General features: G+C 47.2%; 1 protein-coding gene across 1 annotated transcript in view; it reads right to left on the reverse strand.

The window, feature by feature from the left end:
- Positions 1-4894, reverse strand: part of LOC134842508 (translation initiation factor eIF2B subunit delta-like) — a 55535-nt gene extending 50641 nt beyond the window's left edge. The window contains exon 1 of the mRNA XM_063858889.1: positions 4885-4894. The gene's annotated coding sequence lies outside the window, so the exon portion shown is untranslated. The remainder of the gene's footprint in view (positions 1-4884) is intronic.
- Positions 4895-24789: the final 19895 nt, after the last annotated feature.

Genomic DNA, 24789 nt, shown 5'->3' on the forward strand with positions numbered 1-24789 from the left:
TGTCATTGACCCTCGTTACTAGGAAGCACAGATATTTGCCCGGGACTTGGGCCACTGACGGTGGAAGCGCTGCCATCCCTCCCAGTCCTGGTCTCTGTCTGAACAGAAACTCTACATTCTGGTACTCTCTTTTGAAGTCAGCTTCCAATCTTGATTTGAAACTCATGTCCGCCGTGATGCAGATCGCGCTGGTCCTGTTTGACAGGATGAAGTCGCTATCTGTTATCATGATTTTCTCCGAGTATTCATTGGGTATTTCGAATTTCGTTTTGAAATTCCGACCTATAGTAGGCTCTGGCTCTTCTTCCTCCAGTTCCAATTCGCTCGTTTCTCTCACTTCCTTGAGCTTCTTTATCATCAAATTTTCGGTGTGGGTAAGTCCTACCCCCACTCCCCGGACAAAAATATTTATCGACGTCCCCGTCGATGTTGTCGGGTCTGAATTGTCCTGAGGAATGTCCAGTGGCCTGTCTGTTGCCGTCCATCCGAAAAGAGGGTCCTCTGTCTTCATGTAATTTGCTGCTGATACATCGACTTGCTGAATGCTTTGTCCTTCGCGGCTCTCGTCTTTGACATCACGCATCCACTCTAGAATCCTCAAGTTCGTGTTCTCCCTCCTCTCTATCTCACTCTGTTCGAGATCCGTTTCTACTTCTGGCGTCGAGTAATCATCCTGCGGATAATGACCACCATCGTCAATGACCTGCCATTCCTCTCCAGCTTCCAGTTCGCCTGCCTTCAGTAATTCCTCGCCCAATTTGTCTGGCTGTATCTTATCGATCAAGAAGTCATCCCCGTACCTGTTGTACCTCATGCCTGTGCGTTTGCGATTGCCAGTCCTGGTTTCCGGTGGTGTTGTTCGATCCGGTTCCATCCATTTCGGCACCTCGTCTTGCTCCGGGTCGTTCCAGTCTTCTTCTACAAATGATCCTGCATCAGACTCCACTCCTATCTTTTCATTGTCGTCCAAACTCAAGTTCTCATTACCATCATTTTTCTCTCTAGTGCCTTTCTCATTCACTTCACACGCTGGCTCTACCACCAGGTACTCAAGACCCTCCATGTCCTTCGGTATGCACCAATCCTCTGGAGACGGGACGTGAGGCTTCAGATTTTCATAATGTGCCGCTCGCCCAGTACTCAAGCGATAGAACCGTCCTTGTTGATGAACCTCCGTTATCATGAAAGGTCCCCTCCACTTCTTGAGTAGTTTCTTTGTTCCCTTGGGCGGTATGACATTTTGGAAGACCCACACGTATTGGCCCACTTCATATGGCTTTGCTCGTAATATTTTTTCGTCGTATTTCCTGCGTTGCCTCATTTGCGCTTGCGCCGTGTTCCTCCTGCATAGCTCGTTCAATTCCTGTTGTCTTTTGATCGCTTCTTTCACGTATGCCTGAGGCGACGTCCTTTTCCCTTCGTATTCCGGGTAAAAGAATGTCAGAGGCATTGCTCTCTCCCTGCCCGTCAACATCATGAAAGGACTGATGCCCATAGTTGAGTGCTGTGTACTGTTGTAGGCTCCTACTACCTGTGGCAGGTATTTGTCCCAGTCCGTCATGTATCTTGAGCAGTACACCCTTAACATGTTGACCAGTGTCCTGTTTTGTCTCTCTACCAACCCATTGGTCTGTGGATGATAGGTTGTCGAGTGTGCTTGAGCAATGTGCGATCTCTTCATCAATTCTTTTGTCAAGTCCCCTACAAAAGCTTTGCCGTTGTCCGACTGGAAAGTCATTGGACAACCATACCGCGATATCCAATGCGTTATCAGATGATCACATGTCTCCTCGGCCGAGGCTGTCTGGCACGGGACCGCTTCCGCCAACTTTGTGAAGTGATCTATTATAACCAGTATCTGGTTATATCCCGACTCCGTCATGCAGATTTTTTGATGGTCTATCTGCACCACTTCATTGAACTCTGAGCTCTCAACGGACTTGAGGGGAAACTTCATCTTCCTTGGGTCTTTTACCTGGAGACATGCCAGGCAGGCATTCGCCCATCTCTCGCAAGCTTTTCTCATTCCTGGCCAATCAAACCTGTGAAGTATCCTTTGTTGTACTTTGTCTATCCCCTGGTGGCCCATCTGGTCGTGCGATCTGAAAAGCACCTCCGTTTGATACAACTGTGGCAGTATGATGAGGTTGTGTTTGTGTAATATCTTCTCCTCATCTTTCCTCTTGCATGCTACCACTCCATCAGCTGTGTGGTAGAGTAAGTCTTTTTTCTCTTTGTAGAACTGGCTCAAGATCTTGTAGCTGTCTTCCTCGAGTTCCCCCTTCTCCTTGACCCCCGACTGGATCCATTTGGAGAGGTTACTTGTCATTTTGTCATTCTTTTGGGCTCTTATTAGGTCTGACAGCCTATATCTTGCCTTGACATGCTCCTTTAGCGCCATGATCTGTCCATTCATCTCACCAGGTTTGTGGATGTCATCACTCAGCTTCACGCATATCATCCTTTTCACGATTTTCATATCATCTTCTGGCACCAGATTTGTTCTGACGTTTGAGTTGCATGATAGCTCTCTGTATGGCTTCCTTGAAACCGCAATTCTCTCAAGTTCCTCACCACCTCGTATCTCCTGTATCTCCAGATTGTACGTTCCTGATGATGGATCCGTCTGTAACTCCCTGTCGTGGTGCCTTGTCTTCTCTTCCGCCAGTATCATGCACAGACTGTCCTGGTTTTCGCTGCTCTCATCCGAGTCTTCATCCCATCCTTCACGCTCCCCGGACAATTTTCCTTCTCCGGTTCCTTCTTCCGTGAACCTGGAACACTCCCCGGACTCTTGACCTGGTCCCAGGTGTTCAGTATCTTCCTTGAACGTCACTTTCTTTTTCCTAACCCTGGTCTGCTCCAGAATGTCTTCGGGGATTTTGTCAACTAGTGACCGCACGACATCTTTGCTGTCAGTGACGCTTCCTCTTGATGAGTCAGTATCGTTCACTGTCTCTTTTCTCCGAAGTATAGTGACTTCCGGTTCCTCTTGACCCTTCTCTTGGATCACGGGCTTATCATCTGATAGTTTCTCGAGCAACCTCATTAAGTCATCATCTATCTGTGCAGTTCCTGCTTCTACCTGGTTAAGATCATAGCCTTTTGCCTTGAGCGTCTCCTTCACGATCTTCGACTTGAGTATAATCTCAATCGGAATCCTCTTGCTCCTCCTCAAGATGGTCTTCTCTGGAGGCTCTTTAGGCAATTCAGGATGATCTTCTATCGGTTTGCCTGACTTGTCCAGCCATCTCGTGAGTGGAAGACTGTCGTACGTTTCCTTGTCCATGAATGAGAAGCCATCTTTGATTTCAGGTCTGTCTGCTTCTCTTTGCTCTTGTCTCTCATAGAACTCCGTCTTCTTACTCAAGCTGTCGGCATTCTGATGTTTATCTCGCGTTCTATGCTCAATTATCATGTTGTATCCGTCCAGGCGAACTATCCACCTCCCAATGTAACTGTGGTCCATTGAGTACGTTTTCAGCCAGCTCAGTGCTCTGTTGTCGACTCGCAACTTGAATGGTTCACTGCCCAAGTATGCCCTGTATTTCTCGACAAAGGTAACCACCGCGAACATCTCAGCTTTCGGTGCTCCGTACTTCATTTCCGTGTCACTCAGGACTTTGCTCCCGTACGCTATTGGTCTCAAGACTGTCTTCCCATTCCATTCTTGTTCTTGGTGGAGAATCCCAGAAATCGCGACCACCGACGCATCCGTGTCCAGCACGTACATCCCTTTCTCAGTCGGCATACCCAGTACTGGTGCCTCACATAGCTCTTTCTTTATCCTCTGGAATGACTCTTCTGCTGCGTTGTTCCACGTGAACTTCTTGCCCTTGTGTCTCATTAATTGTTGCATCGGGTATACCTTGTCTGCATAGCCTTTGATGAACTCTCTATAATAGTTAGCAAAACCCAGGAAGCTCATCAACTGGTGCTCTGTCTCCGGTGATTTACAGGTCAGGACTGCTTCCACGGCGTCCGTATCAGGTCTGATGCCGTGCTTGTCTACCATCCTGCCCAAGTATTTTATTGAGTCCTTGAGTATCTCGCACTTTGATGGTTTACACTTTAGCCCCGACCTCTTCATGCATGCAAACACTTCGTCTAGTCTCTCAATGTGGTCTTCCAGTGTTGGCGTCGCTATTACCACGTCATCCACGTAGCACATTACCAGGTTGCCACACTTCTTCGTTACGCCTATCAGCGCGTGTGCCATCAACCGCTGAAACGTGGCTGTGGCATTGCAAAGTCCAAACGGCATCCGTTTCCATTGAAACAGACCCAACTCGCAGGCAAACCCTGTCTTGTCCCTGTCCTGCTTCCTTAGTGGTACTTGCCAAAAGGCTGAGCCTAAATCAAGAGTCGTAAAAAATTTTGCATCACCTAACTTCGAGAGGCTCTCATCAATCCTAGGTATGGGATAGGCATCCTTCACCGTGACGGAGTTCAGGTATCGAAAGTCACAACAAAACCTCAACTGGTCGCCTTTCTTTTTGGCCATCACTACTCCACACGCCCACGGTGACTTGGATGGTTCTATCATGTCATACTCTAGTAACGTCTCGATCTCTTTTCTACACGCGTCCGATTTGTGTGGGGTCATGCGCCTCGCCCCCTCCCTGTGTGGTACCGCGTTTTCCTCAAGTTCTATTTCATGCTCAACGAAATTGCAACACCCGATATCCGCCTTATGCCTCGAAAAAACATCCTCGTTCCGCTCTAGTACGTCCTTGATGGCTTCGAGCTGTTCATCTTTCAGTTTGCCCCTCAAATGTTCAATCTCCGGCAGAACCGGTTTTTCATTTTGCATTTCATCTAGTGTGGGTCGCTCTGGAAAGTTCGAACAGCTCGAAAGACCATCATCCGTTTCTGACTTAAGTGATTTAATAAGACCTGAAGAATCTTTTATTTTCTGCAATCGTCTCAAGATACAAATTTTGTCCCTGTGATTGGGGCAATCAACAACTTCATTTTGTTTTGAATTCTCAATTGTTTCATATCGAGTTTTAACCGGTAAAGCATATCCCAGTTTCCTCCCTCTCTGTATCGTGATCGGTATATCAAGGGTATTCAACAAGACACTGACGCAGAGGCCGCTCTTCGTTATCGAAAATGATCTTCCTAAAACAGCAGCACTTTGACTATTAGGATTCGGAACTATGCACACTTGCTTGTTGTCACTTAGTTCATTGTAATTTTTCATCCTCAAACTTACGATTGCCGCTTCATTAGCTTTTAGCCTCACCCTCCTACTCAAGAATACCGGTGCTTTGTTTTCATTTGCCATTATTAAATTTACCGGTTTGATTGCGTACCTCCTATCCGGGTTCCGTATCCTGAACATTGCGTTATTTAAATCAATCGTTACGTCGAAATTCCTGATGAAGTCTCTGCCCAAAATGAATTGGTCAGATTCATCTAGGTTTTCTACCACGATAAAGCTCATCCACAGGTTACGTTCCCCCAAGTTGAGGGCTATTATCGGCGTCCTGCCCAGCACCCGTAGGGCCCCTTTGTTTGCAGCTGACAGCCGTATTCTCGAGTCTATCAAGTCACCTTTGTCAAAGCCCATCCTTTCCCAAGTTTCGATTGGTATGACGCTCAAGACTGCTCCCGTATCAAGTAACCCACGCAACTGAGTCTTTTTGCCACTTATATCTAGCAGGTGCCCTGTCACATCTGCCTCTGTCCCGATGTGCATTGCATCTTCTTCAAGCATGGCGCAGTGTCCAATCGATCTCACTTTCAACTCTACTTTCCCTACGTAGATTTGTCCAATCAGGTCTTCGTCACATGTTATCATCGTCTTGGTATAGATGTTAATCCCATCTATATTTAGCATCACCTCGTGTGGACCATAAGCTTCAGTATACCTGTTATCAACACGTACCGACTTGCTGCCCCCTCTCGTGAGTAGTGCTCTCAGCGCTCTAGAAGTCGTTTGTGGGCTTATACGACTCAAGTAATCTGCGTACACATCAATATGCATTACTGTCTGGTCACTCGGTTCGCTCAAGTTTCTGGTTACCTCGTGGCCGCCCACTGTGATTATCGACATTATTCTAGCCCCGATTCTCGATATGCCGAAAGGTTTACCTGTCACCATTTTCACAGTATTGCAATTCCCTGTCTTCGTTGAGCCTGGTACAGCCTCTGGTATTTGTTTCGATCCGGTTAATGCTTCGTTAAAATTCTGTCTCTCTATCTCCAGCTTTAGTCGTTGCTCTATTTCTTTCGCAGCCAGATCCTGTTTCACTTTGGCAATTGCTTCCGTCGCCGCTTTCTCATAATTTATCTCTAGAGAGTTCCCGGCCGCGGATTCTATCGCACCATTAACATGTGTTACAGCTTTCACTGTCTTCGTCGGCAATTCCGTGCTTGGTGCTCCTAAGTTCCTCGATTCAAATTCGTTTTGCCTGTTCCGCTGATTCTGCACCGCCGCTAATGCCAACTTATGTTTAGGGTGACTCTGGTCCTTGACCGCTTCCCAGAACAAGGGACAATCCATTCGGAAGTGCCCCTCCTGGTTACAGAAGAAGCATCTTGCGCCTATCTTGATGATTAAGCCACTATAGTACTCGTGTTCCTCCATCTGGCTCATGTCCTCCTCATCTGGTGCATATCCTAGACTCTTCATGCCTTGTTTGTATGTTGTGCAGTCAGCCACGTGGTGATCCGCCGACCCGCAGTTCGCGCATGATCTGCGCTTGTCCATGTCATCTCTAGGTTTGTACCATGACGACCTCTGCGGTTGACTTCCCCCTTGCGTGTTCCTGTTTTCTGAATACGAGTATTTCTTGGGTTTCATCAGCATGTATTCCCTTGATTTCTGTCTCATTTCTTCTGGGGTTGGTGCGCTGTCTTTCGACAATGTGTAGTATGTTGCCAACATTGTCCTTAAGTCGTCACTTTTTACCCCATCAATGAACTTCGAGGCAATGCTAAAGTTTCTTCTGTTTGTCGACTCCTCTGGGTCACTCCTTCTTCTCAAGCTCTCGAGATCATCTAGGAACCGATCTATTGACTCGTCGTCCCTCTGCCTTCTCTTTTCAAATCGCATCATCGCTTGGTGACCCTTCATGCCTGACCCGAATCGATTCAGCAATATCTCGAAGATCTTGTCCGCGGTACCGCGTTCTTCTTCTTTCTTCGCAACCACGCATTTTAATGCTGTGCCTTCTAAATTGCTGAGTATGGCTGTGCATGCTTGTCTTTCATCGTTCAAGTTGTCTTGCTCTAGATGTAATCTCATCACTTCCACCCACGTGTCAATGCATCCATCCGAGTCGTCTTTGAATTCTTTTGGCTTCTTGAATGTTTTTCTTGATTTCCCATCTCTCCTATCGCTCGAGTTAGTGTTCCTCGTGGCGAAGGCCTCTAGAGTCCTGTTCATCATCTCCCAAGTGTTTGCCCATGTCATAGCATCCGGACCTGCGTTGCTGTTAGCTGTTGAGTCCCCCGGACCAGTCGTTGTACTTGACATTCCATTCTTCATGATTGTTTTAGCAGCTGTTGGTGCTATGCTCACCGTATCCCGGGTTAAGGGCAACGGTGTCGATTGCCGTTTGTTCCTTTGTGGTTCCACAAAGTCAACTCTGGTGCCTTGCGCGCGATCCGCTGCCGGTCTTTCTTGTGAGGTAGAATTACTCAAGATTGCATCCAATTTCGCCTGTATTGCACACGAACTCTCGGCCTGATTTTTGCTCATTGTGTCCATTCTCTTTTCCAGGCTACCTAATTGGCTGTTGACATCATCATATCGGTTTTTTAACTGTTGCAAATCTTTTTTGATGTTCTTATCTCGTTCTTCATTGGTGGTTTCTACATTATCTGACATTTCCTTGAGTCTCTCTTCTGTTGCCTTGGCCAGGTTAAAATAACTATCCAGATACTCGTTTTTGTTGTATCTTAATTCTTTTCTTATCACTTCTCTGTCCTCTTCGCTGTGCTTCAGCTTTTTGTCGATCTGATTCAGTTTCGCCATCAAGTCACCTAGCTCAAGAGTAGCCTCTTCATGGTCAGCCGTCGGTTTTTCTTCGGCCGTCGCTTCTGCTCTAGTTTGTCCCTCTCTCGGATTGGCTTCTGTCGTCTTCGTGCTCACTGTTCCAAATGTTCGTGCTCTTTCAGCTTTTGGTTCTTCAGTCACGTTCTCTTTCGTTTTTATTCCGACCATCATCGCCAACCTTTCTGTAAAAGATGTCTTTTTTACTTGAGAGTCTTCTTTCACCGTTTCTTCGGTGTTGCCTATTGCATCTTCCACGTTGTCTATTGGTGAGAATTCTATGGGTTTCGAGTTTGGTTCTTCTGCATTGGGCATTGGAGTTGACTCCGTTGCTATTTTCCTTGTTTCATCAACACTTTGATCAGGTGTCTCTAGATCAATCTCGATGGTGGGTTCTACTCGTTCCCCTTCCATGCCCTCTCTTGCTCTGTTCTCCGCTGTACTCCTTGTGCTGACCATGTTAACTGAAAAGTTCTTCTTTGTTATCTTTGGGCCCATTGATGTTGTTTTGCGTAGCGACGAATTATACTTTGCTTCGGTAGGTCTTTTTTCAGCTACCGGTACCCTGCTCCGCCTCATTATTTCTATTTACAATTGCTTTTATTTACAGTTTTACTATATACACAATCCTATTCTAAGAATAAAATCTTTCGGGAAGGAAGAAAAAAAATATACAACGTGGTGAAAACCTTGTTTCAGTTCTCTTTATTAACTTTTCGAGAAACTTTCCTTATTTGTGGTCTCAACCGTACCTGGTTCCAATTAGTCTTGTTCTACCTTAATTCTGTCTTAAAACACTTCTTGTAATTTTACTTCAATTTTTATACTGTCCCAAGACTTCCAATTGCCGTCCCTACTCTTCTTTGTACCGTCCCAGGCTTCTTTCTCCCTTCCCAAGACTGTTTGGTACCGTCCCAGTACTTTCCGGCCGTGTCCCAAGACTCTTGTCCAAGACTACTCTCCCAAGGCTAGTGTCCCAAGACTACTGTCCCAAGACTACTGTCCCAAGATTAGTGTCCCAAGACTAGTGTCCCAAGACTAGTGTCCCAAGACTACTGTCCCAAGACTACTGTCCCAAGACTAGTGTCCCAAGACCCTGTCCCAAGACCCTGTCCCAAGACCCTTGTCCCAAGACCTTGTCCCAAGACCCTGTCCCAAGACCCTTGTCCCAAGACCTTGTCCCAAGACCTTGTCCCAAGACCCCGTCCCAAGACCTTGTCCCAAGACCTTGTCCCAAGACCCTGTCCCAAGACCTTGTCCCAAGACCCTGTCCCAAGACCCTTGTCCCAAGACCTTGTCCCAAGACCCCGTCCCAAGACCTTGTCCCAAGACCCTGTCCCAAGACCCTGTCCCAAGACCCTTGTCCCAAGACCTTGTCCCAAGACCTTGTCCCAAGACCCTGTCCCAAGACCCTTGTCCCAAGACCCTGTCCCAAGACCCTGTCCCAAGACCACTGTCCCAAGACTGTACTGTCCCAAGACTGTACTGTCCCAAGACTGTCCCCAGACTGCTCTGTCCTAAGACTTCTTCGGCACTGTCCCAAGACTGTTGACAAGTGTCTGGGTGGTGGGACTTCTTCCCTCTTCGTTATGGGGACTTCTTGATTCGCCGTCTCTTGTACCACCACTCAAGCTCTAGTAAAATTTTCCCAAAATCCTCTCTTAAAAACCAAATGCTGACCCCCCTTTTTCTTATTTCTCTTTTTGGCTACCTCTATTTCAATGTTCCAAGTAACTTGAGACCAAAACTTGTGTGCAGGTATCTTGTGATCACCTGTTCGTACAAAATTTTAACACAAATCCTCACCAAAATGCAACAAAAATCTAAGCAAGAAAAAGTAATAAAAACAGAAAGATGAGCCCACCTAAAATTCAAAGGTGACAAATGTCTGCCTTCTATCGAAAAAAAAAAATGTCTTGTACCTAATTGCCGCGCGTTTCCTTCCCCCCTGCTAGCGATCTTATGGGGTATTACAAAAACTGTCTATGTCCCTTCCCCCCTACCAATCCGACCAGGGTACCTTCCTTAACTCGAGTTCAAATTTCGATATCCACCTAATATTACCGTGTGTTAATTTCTAATGTAACTAAGTCAACGATGTCGACTAATTAGTTACTCTAATTTCCCCCTTTTTACAATTTACAACCGCCAACCTCTAACTTAACCAGCCCCCCTTCTAACCTCCCCCCTTTTTAGCCCCCCTTCTTAAGCCTAAAATTACCCTAAGCGCCGGGTGCTAAACCTCTCAAGAGAAAACCGTAGACCTGTCTCCAGGCCTGCTCAAGTAAAAACGTTCCTCAAAACCGGGGGATGTCGCTTATCCTATTTTACACTTATCTCCTATAATGTAATGTGGATTTTAACGATACCCGTTCTGCCCAACTTGAGAACTCGAGAAATGCCAAATCCTTCTTGGCTGCTTTCCCACTCGACTGGTCACCTGTTCCAGTCCAGTCTCCTATTGGTTCAGCTCAAGTGTCCCTGAACCACTTTCCCACTCGGCTGGTCACCTCTTCCAGTCAAGTCTCCTATTGGTTCAGCTCAAGTGTCCCTGAACCACTTTCCCACTCGGCTGGTCACCTCTTCCAATCAAGTCTCCTATTGGTCCAGCTAAGTTCCAAGCTATCTGAAAACCCTTGACAACGCCCCACTTCGGGCACTTTATTCAGTTTACTGGTTTAAATTGCTAGGTTGATCGAAACGATCGAACTTGTAAAACAGTATGGGTATACTATTTAATTAATATAAAGGTTTGATCCAACTAATCTGGTGTCAAAGTCACTGTCTTTTTTCGTTTTATGGTTTTTGTTCCTTTTTCTATTCTTTTTTTGTTTTTTGTTTTGCTTTTTGTCTTTTTGCTCGTGTTTTTGTCCCCCTAGTTGCCCCCCTTTACTCGGTTAGCTAAGCCTCGTTCGGAGAGCGTACCAGGAAATTTTCTCGAGTTTTCTTAAAAAGCTATCACGGTACAACTGGAAGGTTTGCACGTTCCTGTCGAACCGTACCGCCGGTACACTAGAATGGGCATTCAGCCCGAAGCTGTCTCAAGTGGGTTCGACTCCGTAGTCTTGATCCCAGGAGCGCCATAAAAACACTATGTAACATTCGTCTACTGCAGTCACACATGAGGCTTAAGAAAAATAGGCCCTATAACCATTGGCTCAAGAGTCAGGGACACTATCTCTTGTGTTTTTGTACCTCAAATCAGTCGGAGCCAATTCGGTTCGCTTGTGACATGAGACTACGACCCGTTACAGCTTAAAGGCTACTACTAAAATATCCCCCCACTCTAGAATTAGAAACGTCCCCATACTTAGGTCTCTAGATACCCAAAATACATGAACGCCGTTAAAAACCGGGTTGGAACAATCCGTTAAGTTACTTTTTATTAGACAGTGGAACTTTGATCCATTTCAGATGGATCAACCTAAAACTCGCCTTACCTCAACATAACAATTATAAAACACACTGTAGGAATTTAAATTAAGTACTCACATTGTAGCACGCTCAAGAACCAGGAAGTAAATAAGTCGGTAAGCAACTCAAGAATTAATAAAGTAACTAAAATGAGTTTTAATGTTTATCAGTTTTAATAATAAGAACAAGTTTTTTCTCTAGACTGTAAGTTCTCGTGAACCATTGGGACACTCTAGCTGTCCACCTTTCCACCGAAGGTTCACTCTGGTCCAGTTAATAATAGTACTCCAATCACAACAATCCAGTTCGTGGGAATGCTCTCGTCTCTGTTTTAGATGGGACAGCTCTACTCTTGTTCTATTACGACAGAAATTGCGAATAGCAATTTCCCACCGTTTTATTTAGCAACTTTCCCGCGTTTGTTACTCGATTGTTCTGACTTCTCTTTTTCTGATTTTCAGTTATCGCGAGAAAATCGTGCATGACAGGTTCCATTCGAAATTTTGAAAAATTAAATTTCACTCCAAAATCAAGTGTTTTTTGCTTCTCTCAAGGTCAAACTTCCGAATATGACCGACTGGCACAGAAGCCAGAATACATACGCCGACCAGATCACATGGTCGCTCGAAGCTTGGAAACTGAACGTGAGCGAGCAGACCGAAGCGCCACCCAGATTGTCGGTTCAAAGAAAGTTGACGATGCCGCTCATGCAGTACCAAGCTAGCCCATTTTTGGAGAAAAATCCGGAAGAAAACACTCGCTTGCAGGGACCTATGTGCCCTGAAGCAGGGGACTGGTTGAATGCACTACCGTCCCGAGCACTTTTCCTACAACTAGACGACGAAGAATTCAGAATTGCAATGGGATTTCGACTTGGCGCACCAGATTGTACTACACACAAGTGTTCTTGTGGCGATATGGTCGATACCCTTGGCAAGCACTCTCTAGTCTGCAAAAAGAGTCGCTCAGTACATGCTCGACATGCAATGGGAAACCACGTTATCCACAGGTCTATGATCCAAGCAAAAATCTCTTCAACTTTGTAACCCACTGGACTATTCCGAACCGACGGTAAACGGCCGGATGGCCTCACCCTAGTACCATGGGCTAACGGTAGACCCCTGATATGGGACTTAACTTGTGTGCACAGGTTCGCTGATTCATATCTTCAAGTTGCCAAAAACGAAGGACCGTGTGTAGCTGATGCAGCAGAGGGAAAAAAAGCGCACCAAATACGCCGGGTTGGTCTCGTCCCACATAGTCCAACCAGTAACCTTCGAGACTCTGGGGGGAATGGGGACTCTTCGATTTATCACAAGTCTCGAAATAAAGATCACACAGGCGACTGATGACCTTAGAGCAACCGTTTTCTTACGCCAAAGACTTGGAATCCCGATCCAGAGAGGTAAGGCTGCATGTCTCCGAGAAACTTTGCAATGCGACCCAGAAGACCCTATTGGAACTGATTTTAGACGATGAGTTTTATCAATTCACCTAACGCTTTACTTGTTCCTAATTTTTTTAGCGAAAAAATAGATTTTTAAAAATATTCTAAAAAAATATGACATTCGACCAGAATGGACAAAATGCAATCTCTGCAGATTTCGAATTTTTAGCAGCGAGCCTTCCGAGTTGGTGATTTTGAAGGATTAAGAACGTTGTTCGAACGATTGAACAAAACGTGAAGGTTGAAGGCAGGCATTTCGGGACCCGACATTTTTCAAACCCGAAACCCGATTACCCGATAAGCTAAAACCCGAACCCGAACCCGACGGTTTCTTCAAACCCGAACCCGAACCCGACATTCATTTCAAACCCGAAACCCGGCCCGAAACCCGAAAAAGATCTCAAAACCCGATTACCCGACCCGATACCCGACATGCCCGATTTTCAGGTAGATTAAATGGTATGAACGTTGACGCAATAAATTTGATGCGTTTTTAGAGTGTAACTTTCTCTTAAATTGAACAATAAAAATAGCTGTAAAAACAATATTTATGCAATAAATGTGTATTAAAATGGGAATGTATATAGAAAACAAAAAAGTTCAACGGAAATATAAAGCTGTATTATTATGAAATGGGAACGTACACTCTTCCTTCATCGTACAATGCAATCGCGTTCAGAAATGAAATAGAAATAAAAATTAAAAAAGTAAAAAACCTCAAACAAAAGAAAAATTGGGAAAGTTTTTGTCGAAACCGAAAACAGCAAACAAAAGTCGGGTTTTAGAAATCCGACATAATTGAATACCCGAACCCGAACCCGAAAATTTGTTGAACCCGAAACCCGACCCGAAACCCGAAATTTGTCTCAAAACCCGAAAACCCGACCCGATACCCGAAAACCCGAACCCGAACCCGAACCCGAAATGCCTGGTTGAAGGATTCGGAAATTGCTAAATTTTAAATTTTCGAAGTGATTACGTAACATTTCTGAGAAACGTCAGAAACGGCCATTTTGGCAGAAAAGCTGAAAAGCGACAGAATAACGATAGTCGCACTGACGAAAACAACGTAGATTGTGATAGAAAAACAACAGAGAAAAACTGAAGGACGTTCCGAGTTGCAACTATTGTGTCGCTACAATAGTTGCAAGGCCGTTGCAGACAACGGTGAAGGGTGGAAGATAGCTTCGAGACGATCGAGCTTGTAAAACAGTATGGGTATACTATTTAATTAATATAAAGGTTTGATCCAACTGATCTGGTGTCAAAGTCACTGTCTTTTCTCGTTTTATGGTTTTTGTTCCTTTTTCTATTCTCTTTTTTTTTTTTGCTTTTTGTCTTTTTGCTCCTGTTTTTGTCCCCCTAGTTGCCCCCCTTTACTCGGTTAGCTAAGCCTCGTTCGGAGAGCGTACCAGAAAGTTTTCTCGAGTTTTCTTAAAAAGCTATCACGGTACAACCGGAAGGTTTGCACATTCCTGTCGAACCGCACCGCCGGTACTCTAGAATGGGCATTCAGCCCGAAGCTGTCTCTAGTGGGTTCGACTCCGTAGTCTTGATGTCGTAAACACCCAGGAGCGCCATAAAAACACTATGTAACATTCGTCTACTGCAGTCACAAATGAGGCTTAAGAAAAATAGGCCCTATAACCATTGGCTCAAGAGTCAGGGACACTATCTCTTGTGTTTTTCTACCTCAAATCAGTCGGAGCCAATTCGGTTCGTTTGTGACATGAGACCACGACCCGTTACAGCTTAAAGGCTACTACTAAAATATCCCCCACTCTAGAATTAAGAACGTCCCCATACTTAGTTCTCTAGATACCCAAAATACATGAACGCCGTTAAAAACCGGGTCGGAACAATCCGTTAAGTTACTTTTTATTAGACAGTGGAACTTTGATCCATTTCAGATGGATCAACCTAAAACTCGCCTTACCTCAACATAACAATTATAAAACACACTCTAGAAATTTAAATTGGTACTCACATTGTAGCACGCTCAAGAATTGGGAGTAATTAAGTCGGTAAGCAACTCAAGAATTAAATAGTGTAACTAAATGAGTTTAATGTTTGCTAGTTTCAACAACAGGAATAAGTTCGTACTCTAGAATGCAGTTTTATGTGGACCATTGGGACACTCAAGCTGTCCACCTTTCCACCGAAGGTTCACTCTGGTCCAGTTCGAATAGTTGACCAGTTGGATAATTGTCCAGTTCTCAGGTACACTCTGTCTTCTTTTTCAAATAGGACAGCTCTACTCTAGATTATTATTGTCTCGGAAATTGCGAATGGCAACTTCCTTCTGATTTGTCTTGCAACTTTCCCGCGATTGTCACTCGATCGTTCTGAATTCTCTTTTTCGACTTTCAGTTATCGCGAGAAAATCGTGCATGACAGGCTCCATTCGAATTTTTGAAAATTTAAATTTCACTCCAAAATCAAGTGTTTTTTGCTTCTCTCAAGGTCAAACTTCCAAATATGACCGACTGGCACATACTCCCCGGACTCGAGATCGATGTCCTCATCGCGTGCTGTCGTCTGCCAGTGAGTCCCCGAAAACCGAGTGTTGCTCAAGGTACAGTGCCAGTGGTCATTTACAGAAGTTTTGCAGCAGACTTAAGCTTATCTACACCCCAAAATTCACGGCCATGTAAAATTTTCACACTATCGCTAAACAGCAATCAAAATCTGCACACACCTGCACCCTTGAATTCTCGCTTTTTAAGCCAATCATTTAAAATTTCTTTTGTCCCATTCAATAAGGAAATTGTCATGCAGAATTTTGATTTATATAGTAAATATAGTATATTAATAACAATATTTGATTCGCTAAAATTTCTTTTTCATGAATCCAAGTTTCACCCGGATCCACACTCAAGACCCCCTTCCCTCTCAAGATTCAAGATCCATTCGAACCATCCACTCATCTTGCACTCTTCGCCTTGGAAGTGCCGCACCCTGAAGTACTAGATACGGCAAACTGTCTCAACAGTTCTTCTTCATCATCGGAGCTATTCACGATCTCCTCCCAAGCCTTCAGCTGTTCATAGGATCGCATCCATTCTCTTTGCTCCTGCAACCTCTTTGCCTGGTTGGGTAGTGCCTTCACCCTAGATTCCCGGTTCAAACAAAAGGAGTTGTGCAGGCTCAAGCTCACGTTCTTCGCCAGGTCCTCCTCTAGTATCGATTCCCTCGCTTTGGTATTGTCTCTAGACATTTTACCCACTCTCTTCCATCCTGTCGTGATCGCATTTCGATGGGTTAACAGGGGTCTCTTGAAAGCTTCCGGCCCAATCTCGGCCTGGAACTGTCGATACTCCTTTTGATGCTTTCTCATGTGATTTTTCGTTGTCATGTACAACCAAGACGTCAGCGTCGCCCGAAACCATGGAAAGTACCTCAAACGGCTCCATACGTGTCTGACTTCCGTTGGTATGGCGAATACTTTGCACGCAGTCTCAAACAACTCGAGTCTCCTGCTGTAGTCTATCGCATATATTGACTCAGCCGTTGGCGTCGTCGCTTCCCGATACTTCGTTATATTCTCTTCTATCCATCTCAGAGCCAACATCGTACTCACTACTAAGAGCGTCACCTTCTGCCGGTGATCCGGTAGTCCAATCGACCGAATTTCTTCCATATCCCACACCAGGCAAAGGTTCTTGTGATCTGGATACCACACCGTTTGTGCCAAACAGTGGCATAGGCATTCTCCATGGGTGATTTCAATGCTCCTGAGGTTACGCTCCCCCGAGGCTTCCAAGAGAGGCTCAAGCTCCATCATTTTCTCATGCATCGTGTCGTTATCTTCCAGGTTTGGAGCACTTCCCACAGGTTTTCCGATCACGTTTTGTCTCTCGTGATCGCTTGTGTTCTCACTCTCCAACTTCAAAAGTTCTTCTCCCCAGATTTCACTCAAGTCATCTATCTATTCTTTTGGTACTGTCCCTCTGATTTTTCTCAACAACTTGTGCGAGTGATGCGATATCCGAGCCAACCTCACGCACTTGGGCACTGAGAAGGCCTTGTCCACCAGTACTCTCTGGCTGGATGCTTCCACCATCGCTATGTGCAGTGGGTAGTGGCTTCCGCACAAGTTGGCCATCATTTCCGCCTCGAGACCAACCTTCCAGCTCCGGATGTGTTTTTGAGTCACCTGCAACACCCCAGGCCATGTTTCTACGCTCAACGCCGTCACTAAATGGTGTTCAGACTCTAGCCTTTCCAGTGACTGCAGACTACACATTCTCGAGAAGAATCCGAGAGCTGTCGCTATATTCACCGTAGTTCTCGCGTAACACTCCGCAACTATTTGCACTTCACTTTTCTCCCTTTCTGTGATGTCTTCAAACCAAGTAACCAGATCTTCTTTTTGAAAGGACAATATCCTGACACATGATCGTCCATGGCAGGTGTGCTCTCCACTCCCACACGTAGAATCCAGACAGCTACCCGGCTCCATCTTCTTTGCTGACTCGAGACTGTTCGTCTTTTCGCCTGACTCCTTCATCTGAGGTAAGATCAGTTTGTGCACCACACTCAACTTTGCCAAATCTTCATCTTCCGTTGGAGCTAACCTCACCCGTTCGGTGGTCTCCTCGATCAGACTCGCGTGGGGATGTGGGCACCAGGAGGGTCTTAGTAACTTCCATACCACTCCCAAGTTCGTGATCAGCAAGCCATTGCCATCACCCATGTTCACTTCAACTCTCTTGTTCGAGCGCGGTATGCTCACCACCTCCGGTATTTTCTCAAGAATCAGGCCCAGGCTCGGCCCCTCTTTCTCCACCGCGTCTATTTCCATTATTCTTTTTGTCCAAAACTTCAGTAGCTCCGCCACCTCGTGGTTCCTGTGAGCGCCTCCAGTTTCTGAGTCTAAGAAGGGGTTGTAGGCTATTCCCATCACTCCTGACACGTATTGGTATTCCCCCTTCTCGCTGGGTCTCGAGTACTGCTCTGACGAGGCCAGGTTACGGTGAACATCATGCTCTTCTTCGAACTTCTTATTATAAAACCTCCGTACCTCGTCTAGCTTTCTGTGGTTCTCTAGGGATAGTCTGGAACCATCTTCCTTTTCTATCCCTGTACTCTGATACACGTTCAAGATGATCGTTGAGACTCTTTTTTCCATGGTTTTACTTCCGCTTGCTCTCTGGCGGCATGCCAAGATGGTACTATCAGACATCATTGACATTATCCATCTCAAGAAACATGTGGCATCCTTCCTCCTAGCCAGGCTCAAGCCTGAATTGTCCCTGGCCACGTGTTGCATCAATGCTTGATACACATCTAGCTTCTTGCTTCCCAACTTCAGCCTGTCATACGAGGTCAATGTCTCCAACTCTATTCCCACCAGACTCCAGGTGAACATTAATTGTCCTGCAGTTCTAACGAAGGGATTCGCCATTAATGGCGGTGCTGATGAGGGTGTCCTCATTGCCTCTTCAAAATGATCCTTCAACAAGTTCTGCCAGGACCTCTTCAGCTGATTCGCCAATTCTATTTTATTAACCTCGGCCTTTTGCTGGGTGGCCCAATTGCGTCGCTTGCGAGCTACTCCACTGTCCAACTTCTTCAAGCAGTCGTCCATTTCCTTCAATGTCTCGAGGGCCACCCACCACGTCCGGGAGGTGTTCCTCGTCTTGTTCCTCTCCAATGGATCACTCGTCACTTGCTTCCCCGTGGCCTGGTGTGCCTTCGAAACCCATTCTTTGCCGACATCCACTTCCCATGTCTGTCCGCTCGTTGAACCTCTCTTCACGTTTATCTTCTGAGGCTTAAAGTCTTCCTCCGATGTCGAACTGGTGGAAGCCTCTATTTCCCTCTCTACTTCGAGTGGTCTTCTGAGCTCCGCGTTGCTCTTGTATGCCGCCGTCTTGCATCGAGCCAAAACCATGGGCGCCGTCTCTCTCAAGTTTCCTTCCGAGACAGCATCCACTGAAGGACTACCCAATCCCTCCACTTCTCTCTTCCTCTTGCGAGTCTTCACATCTCTGCTTGAGGGTGTTGTGGCTATCATCACTGATTCGACCTCTCTGTCTACCTCCAATCCTTCCAACTCTCGCCTCCCCCTGCTCGAGCCTTAAGGATATTAGTACTTTTAATCATATTACTAGTCCCAACCTTATCCCTTTTTATATCATCAACTATTTTATCTACAATTTTTTGTTTCAGAGTAGAGCTGTCCTCACATTTTTCTTCTCTAGTCTTCGATCGTGAATTCCTCAGCTCTACCAGCTTGCTCAGCAGCTCTTTTCTCGCCTTCTCATCCAGGCCCGTTCCTATCAGAAGCGGTTCTCCAAACCTTACGACTGTGTCCCACAGTTCCTCCTTGAATTCGTCCAGCGTCGTCTCGCTGCCCACTTCTTGATTGAATTCTTTTAAGAACTCCTGCCAAGCATCGTCCTTCAGGGACCCCAGGAACATGTCCCTGTTCCCTTCGAAAGTGTTCTTTTCCCTTTCCTCCGAGCTCAAGAGTATCATCCCCATATTGGAGGTCTCACTTGCCAATGGCAATTCCAGATTCTTCCGGGGGGACGGAGTCAGAGGTGGAGTGGCAGTATCTGCCCAATTCTCCTCGCTCAGGTCTTTCAACAGCTCTGGAGTGGTGAGCTCCTCCCCTGATGGTCCTGGTTCAGGCGTATTCCCCACTTCCATGTCCTCACCGGCTTCACTGAGAGTTTCATCCATACTCTCTTCTTCTGACTCATTTCTCCTTCTCTCGAGAATTCTTTTGAACCGGTCCTCCACGGGTGCACTCCTCTTGTCTCCAGGCGTGTCCACTGACAGTGGTGATGGTGTCGCAGGGTCCAATTTCTTGTATTCCGTCAGGGCTACGTGCAGCTGGCCTGCTGCATCTAGTTCTTTTCCCTCCTGTCTCATTTCCACCTGTTCTAAGCCATAGGGTGCCCTGTACTTTCTTGTTGCAAATTTCATGTCGTCCACCAATGCGACGTGCCCCTCCATCATGATCATCCTGCCATCATCCCATATTGGTAGCATGTTCTCTAGTCCTTCCTGCTCAAGAGCTCTCAAGACCTTCCGCACCTCATATCCGGGGGGCTGCGAACCTCTCATCTTTTTCGCTTGCGTCGTCCACGAATTTATCTTCGCCTCGCTAGTATGGAAGTAGACCGCCGCCGTGTAGCCGATAAACAGGGGGTCCCAGCCATCAGTGAAATACTTCTGCATTTCCTCCGTCGTCATCCTCGCCATTATGGAGGGAACTACCAAGGGACTGTTCATTCCCAAGGTCATCCTCCTGACTATCGGGAACTCAGGCATGGCGGCTGGAAGGATTTCTTTCTCCATTATGGCCTCCAGCTCCCTCTTGACTAGTGCAAAGCATTCCTTCCAAGCAGGAATCCTCAAGATCTCTCGCCCGTCTGCCGTCAATGGGTTCAAGTTCCAAAACTTGGGATACGTTTCGATGGGGCCCTCTCGCTTGCCTCCCATTCTACATTGCATTTGCCCCCTGAAGTTGTACACTATCAGCTCGGCATCTTTCACTCTTCCAAAGAGTACCGTGTTGCTCATTCGCGCTCTGAGCACCTCCTGCTGACACCAATTGAGCGCCGTCCCATCCAGTATGCTGATAAGACTCAAGTGCGTCCCAGAGTGACGATACGTTGTCACCAGGGGATCTGGGAATGCGTACGTCACTGCTGGACCATAAATGCAGGTCACCACCTCCTCTAGACCCCGGATTATCCCCATAGGGTCCTACCTCATTGCCAGGCATAGGTCCGTCAACAGAGGCATCCCTCTATTCATCTTCTTCCATTCTTCTCTCGAGGTTGGATTCTCATCTTCACCCGTCATGTGCCGATTCTGCATCATGAGTCATTGCACTAACAACGTCTTCAACCCTGCGGCACACTTGTAGGAGTAGGTTTCAATGCTCGAGTGGACTCTCCCCATAGACAGAGGCTCTCCATATTCCATCAATCGATGAAACGACACCAATTCCCCATGGGTCAAGAGTAATAGTGCCAGATACCCATCAACTCGAAGTGTCTCTACTCCTCGACTAAACATGTATGCTGGGCCCATGTTGAACAAGTATCTGGGGTAGACCAGATACAAAGCCAAGAGCAGGCTGATGGGCATGCCCAGTATCTCCTGCACGAAGGCTCCAAAGATAGTCGCCGTGGTGCCGAACATTCCTGCCATGAATTCCTTCTCCCAGCAAGGACTCAAGAACTTGAGAATCTCATGATCCCTCCTAGTCCTCAGCTCACCCTTGGCGTGCTCTCTCCAGAACCCTCCAATCGTCACTTCATTGGCGGCCGAGACAAATCTAGCCACCGTCATGTCTCTTACTTCGGCCAGCTCCAGTTGTTTCTCCAGAAAACTCCAGACTTGTTTCACGAGGGGTGGTGCTTCCTCCCTCGTCTTATTCGTGGCGTTCTCCAGCCTTGGTGTCAAAAATGGCCACCAGCCATTCTCTTGCGTCAAGCGATATTTCATTGACTCTAATTGCTTTTCCGTCTCGGCCACATTTCTTCTCTCGTTATTCGGACCTCTAGACTAGCTGGTGGAATTTGTGATCTTCACTTCCATGCTCCGAAACCACAAGCTGGCCGTCAATTGGCTTATCGCCGGGTGATCGTCCCCGATGACTGGGCTGAACTTAAGTTGCCTGGCAAAGTTCGATATCTCTAGCAAGAGCACCTCGTCTAATACGATCAGGATGTCGGCCAGTCCATAAAAGCCCCTCAGTGCATGAGATATGTCCGCCCATGCCGCCGCCAATTCTGACTTGCGAAGCCTCAGGTTCGATGGCTCCAACTCCCGATTGGGGGCTGCCATTAGAACCCGCCATTCGTTCCTCTCTGCTATTAGGATCAAGACCGCGTACACGAATTGTAGGGCGGGTGGCATATTCGCGTATCCAGGGGATGTGGTGAACACCACCTTCGTCTTGGATCCAAATCTCGAGACAACATTCTCTTGCACTTCATTCATCGCTGCAAACAACGCCTGAATGGCTTCCCATATCTTCCTCGATGTCGGAATTTCATTGCCCTTCAGCTGCTCAAGAAGTCCCATCGCGTGCAGGTGATCATTCATTCCTGCAAACAATAGCAGCTCAGGCTCACAGGGCATCTCCGACTTTATTGCCACCACCAGAGTTAACATCTGGTTTAATTCAGCTCCTGGCAAAGAGTATATCAGAGTCTCCGGCCAGAACAACTTAGGAGACGTTCCTTCGAAGCCCGATCCCGCCACAATGACTACTCTCGCAGCAGCTGGATCTGCTCTATCATAAACTGCCAGGGTTTTGGCCAGCTGGGTGCTCCCACAGGGCTTCCCGTACCTGGGATCTTCCGCCAATTTCGAGCCTTCGTAAGCGGCATCTGGCAATTCCATTCCCCCCGGATTGAGCAGCTTGTCCACCACCTTCAACTGTGCCGGGGTCGCCAACCTGATCCTGGCGATGCTCGTTCGGTGTTTGGGGGGTTCTGCTATGAGTCCAGGACTCCCCAGCAGCTTGAGAGGTCTGTAGTTAATGGGTCCAATGATCGCTTTTGTGGGAATTCCGGTCAGATCCGCGGTCTCCATCAATTTCGTTCTCGAGAAGTGCGCCTCATGAGCTTTCAACCAGTCCACGCAATGATGTCTGTTTAAATCCTCGTGCGACACTCGTTCAATCCCCAGGGTCTCCGCCAATTCTCGCCTGCATTCCAAACCCTCTAGGTCCAGCCCTTTCACCTTCTCAGGATATCTCAAGCGAGCGGTCTCCATAGACCTCTTTTCCCGCTTGCTCTCTGCCACTACCACTGAGGATATCGCCGAGCCTGGAGTTGTTGATTACGTCACCTCCTCAGACTCCATTGGCGTGGCACTCTGCAATCTGGTCTGGTTGCTCCTTGAACTGTCTCTAGTGTCAACTCTCGGTCCCAAGCGACCAGACAAGTTCCTTGAGGCAAGGAATGGTGGGTTCGGAGGTGGTCCTAATGTGAATTGGGCTGTCTCTAGCAGATCCGCCTCTAGCGTGTTTATGTGTTCTTGGAAGACGTCGTTCAGCCACTCCGCTCCCCTTGGTCTATCGAAATGGATTCCATCATTGGAGGTGTCTTCAGGGTATCCCTTTTTCTCCATGCGCTCCGCCACGTCCAACAGTCTGACAGGGAGCACACTTCTCCGGTGGATATCCCGGATCACCTTGTTTAGGTTCCGCACCTTCTCGTTCATCTCCAAGGCGTGCTGATCAAACATCATGTTGTAGGGGACAGTACATACCGTCAACAGGATGGGGTCCATCTGGATCCTCAGCTCCTCAAGAAGGCAGCTCATCTTGTCGTGCAGCCTCGTTATTTTCCTCGCTTCTCCCCTTGATACATCGTTAGTCCCGATCATCAGGGTCACCGTGTACACTTTAGTCATCCCTAGCATCTCAAGTGTCGCCAACATCTGTGGCGTGGCAGCTCCAGCGAAACTCAAGATTCCTGTTTGCCAGTGCGACTGGATCCGGGTCAACACCCGCACCATGCTGTCCCCTATGATCAGGTGGACCGCACCTTCTGGCACACGGGGTGGCGCAAGATATTCCACCCAGGCTGCATCATGAAAGCAGTCCCTCCTGGCTTTCTGTTCCGCATTCCAATTCAGCCGATTGTGCTTGTGGTACCTCTTCTCTGTGTTTTTCTTATAACTCGAGATCACGACGCTCCTGACCGGTTGTTCCCTCCAAGTTGGGGGAAGCTCCGGCCTTGCCGAACTTTCACGACTTCTCTGTCGCAATCTCTCGCCCAGCTCCTTCAGACGCGATGAGCCGCCGCTCACCTGACTGTCACTCGAGGTCGAGGTTGGGGTATATCCCGGCAGTGCCACATCCATCAGTGGGCGTATGGGTTGCGTCTCTAAGCTACGCAAGGAGGATGTTGCTTCATTAGGTATCCAGACTTCCAATCCCTCACTCATGTGTTCTCGGGCCTCGCGGTCAAGGTTGAACCGTCCTCTTGCCCTGGGGGCTTCATCCACCTCCATGCGTGACTCTGGTCTCGAGCTGGTAATCACTCGCTCCTTCGGCCTGGCTCCCTTCTGTGCGTCAAGTTCGCGTTGTCGTTGTTCTATTCTCTCCAACTCCGACTTCAGTTGTTCACAATTCGCGGCATTCTCCCGCACCCTTAGCTCCTGCTGATGTTCAGCCTTTAGCATCTCAAGCAACCTCAGAGTCTGATCTCGCTCGTTGACCGCTTGGTCCCTTTCCAGCTGAACCTTCTCCCGATCCAGCTTTGTCTGATCCCGATCGAGGTTCGCCTTATTCCTTTCCTTCTGCGTCTTCTCGAGCTCTTTCTTTGGAACACCAAGATCCGGATATGCCTCGGTCGTCTGTTGTGCTCGCGTCATCGATAGCACCTTACTCGAGCTCTGGCCTGTAGATCTTGCTGTTGGCCTAGTTGGTAGTGGGAATTCCCCTGCGCCACATTCGGTATTGTTACTCAGGCCAGGATTCCTTGCCAAGTCAAAACCCCTTACTGCTCCATCCACATTCCAAGACAACCATCTGGTCTGTTCTTGGTTTGATATTCCCTCGGTGGTGTAGCTGACCATCAAGACAGCCTCCGTCGCAGACTCCCCGCATTCACCCTGGTCTTCCAACTGGAGGATGGCATTCAGCATTACCGCCATTCTCTCGTCTATTTGGGTATAATCCAGGTCCCTCAGGCGTCTGTACAGCTCATCAAGAGTAGGCTTCTTCAGGGCCGCGGGCATGGATTTCCAGAATCTGTCTGCCATTCTTGTGACTTCGGGATGTATTCGAGTATTAACCAGCTCAAGAATTACCCAACTCAAGATTTACCCAACTCAAGAATTCTCTAGAAATGTTCCCTTGCAAATACTTGCTGCAGGTGTCGTTTATGGCGAGTTCAATCAAGATTTCTCTTTCTGTCTCTCGCTTGAGTATAGTTGGATT

Source organism: Symsagittifera roscoffensis, chromosome 3 (assembly GCF_963678635.1).
Source record: "Symsagittifera roscoffensis chromosome 3, txSymRosc1.1, whole genome shotgun sequence".
Taxonomy (NCBI): Eukaryota; Metazoa; Xenacoelomorpha; order Acoela; family Convolutidae; genus Symsagittifera; species Symsagittifera roscoffensis.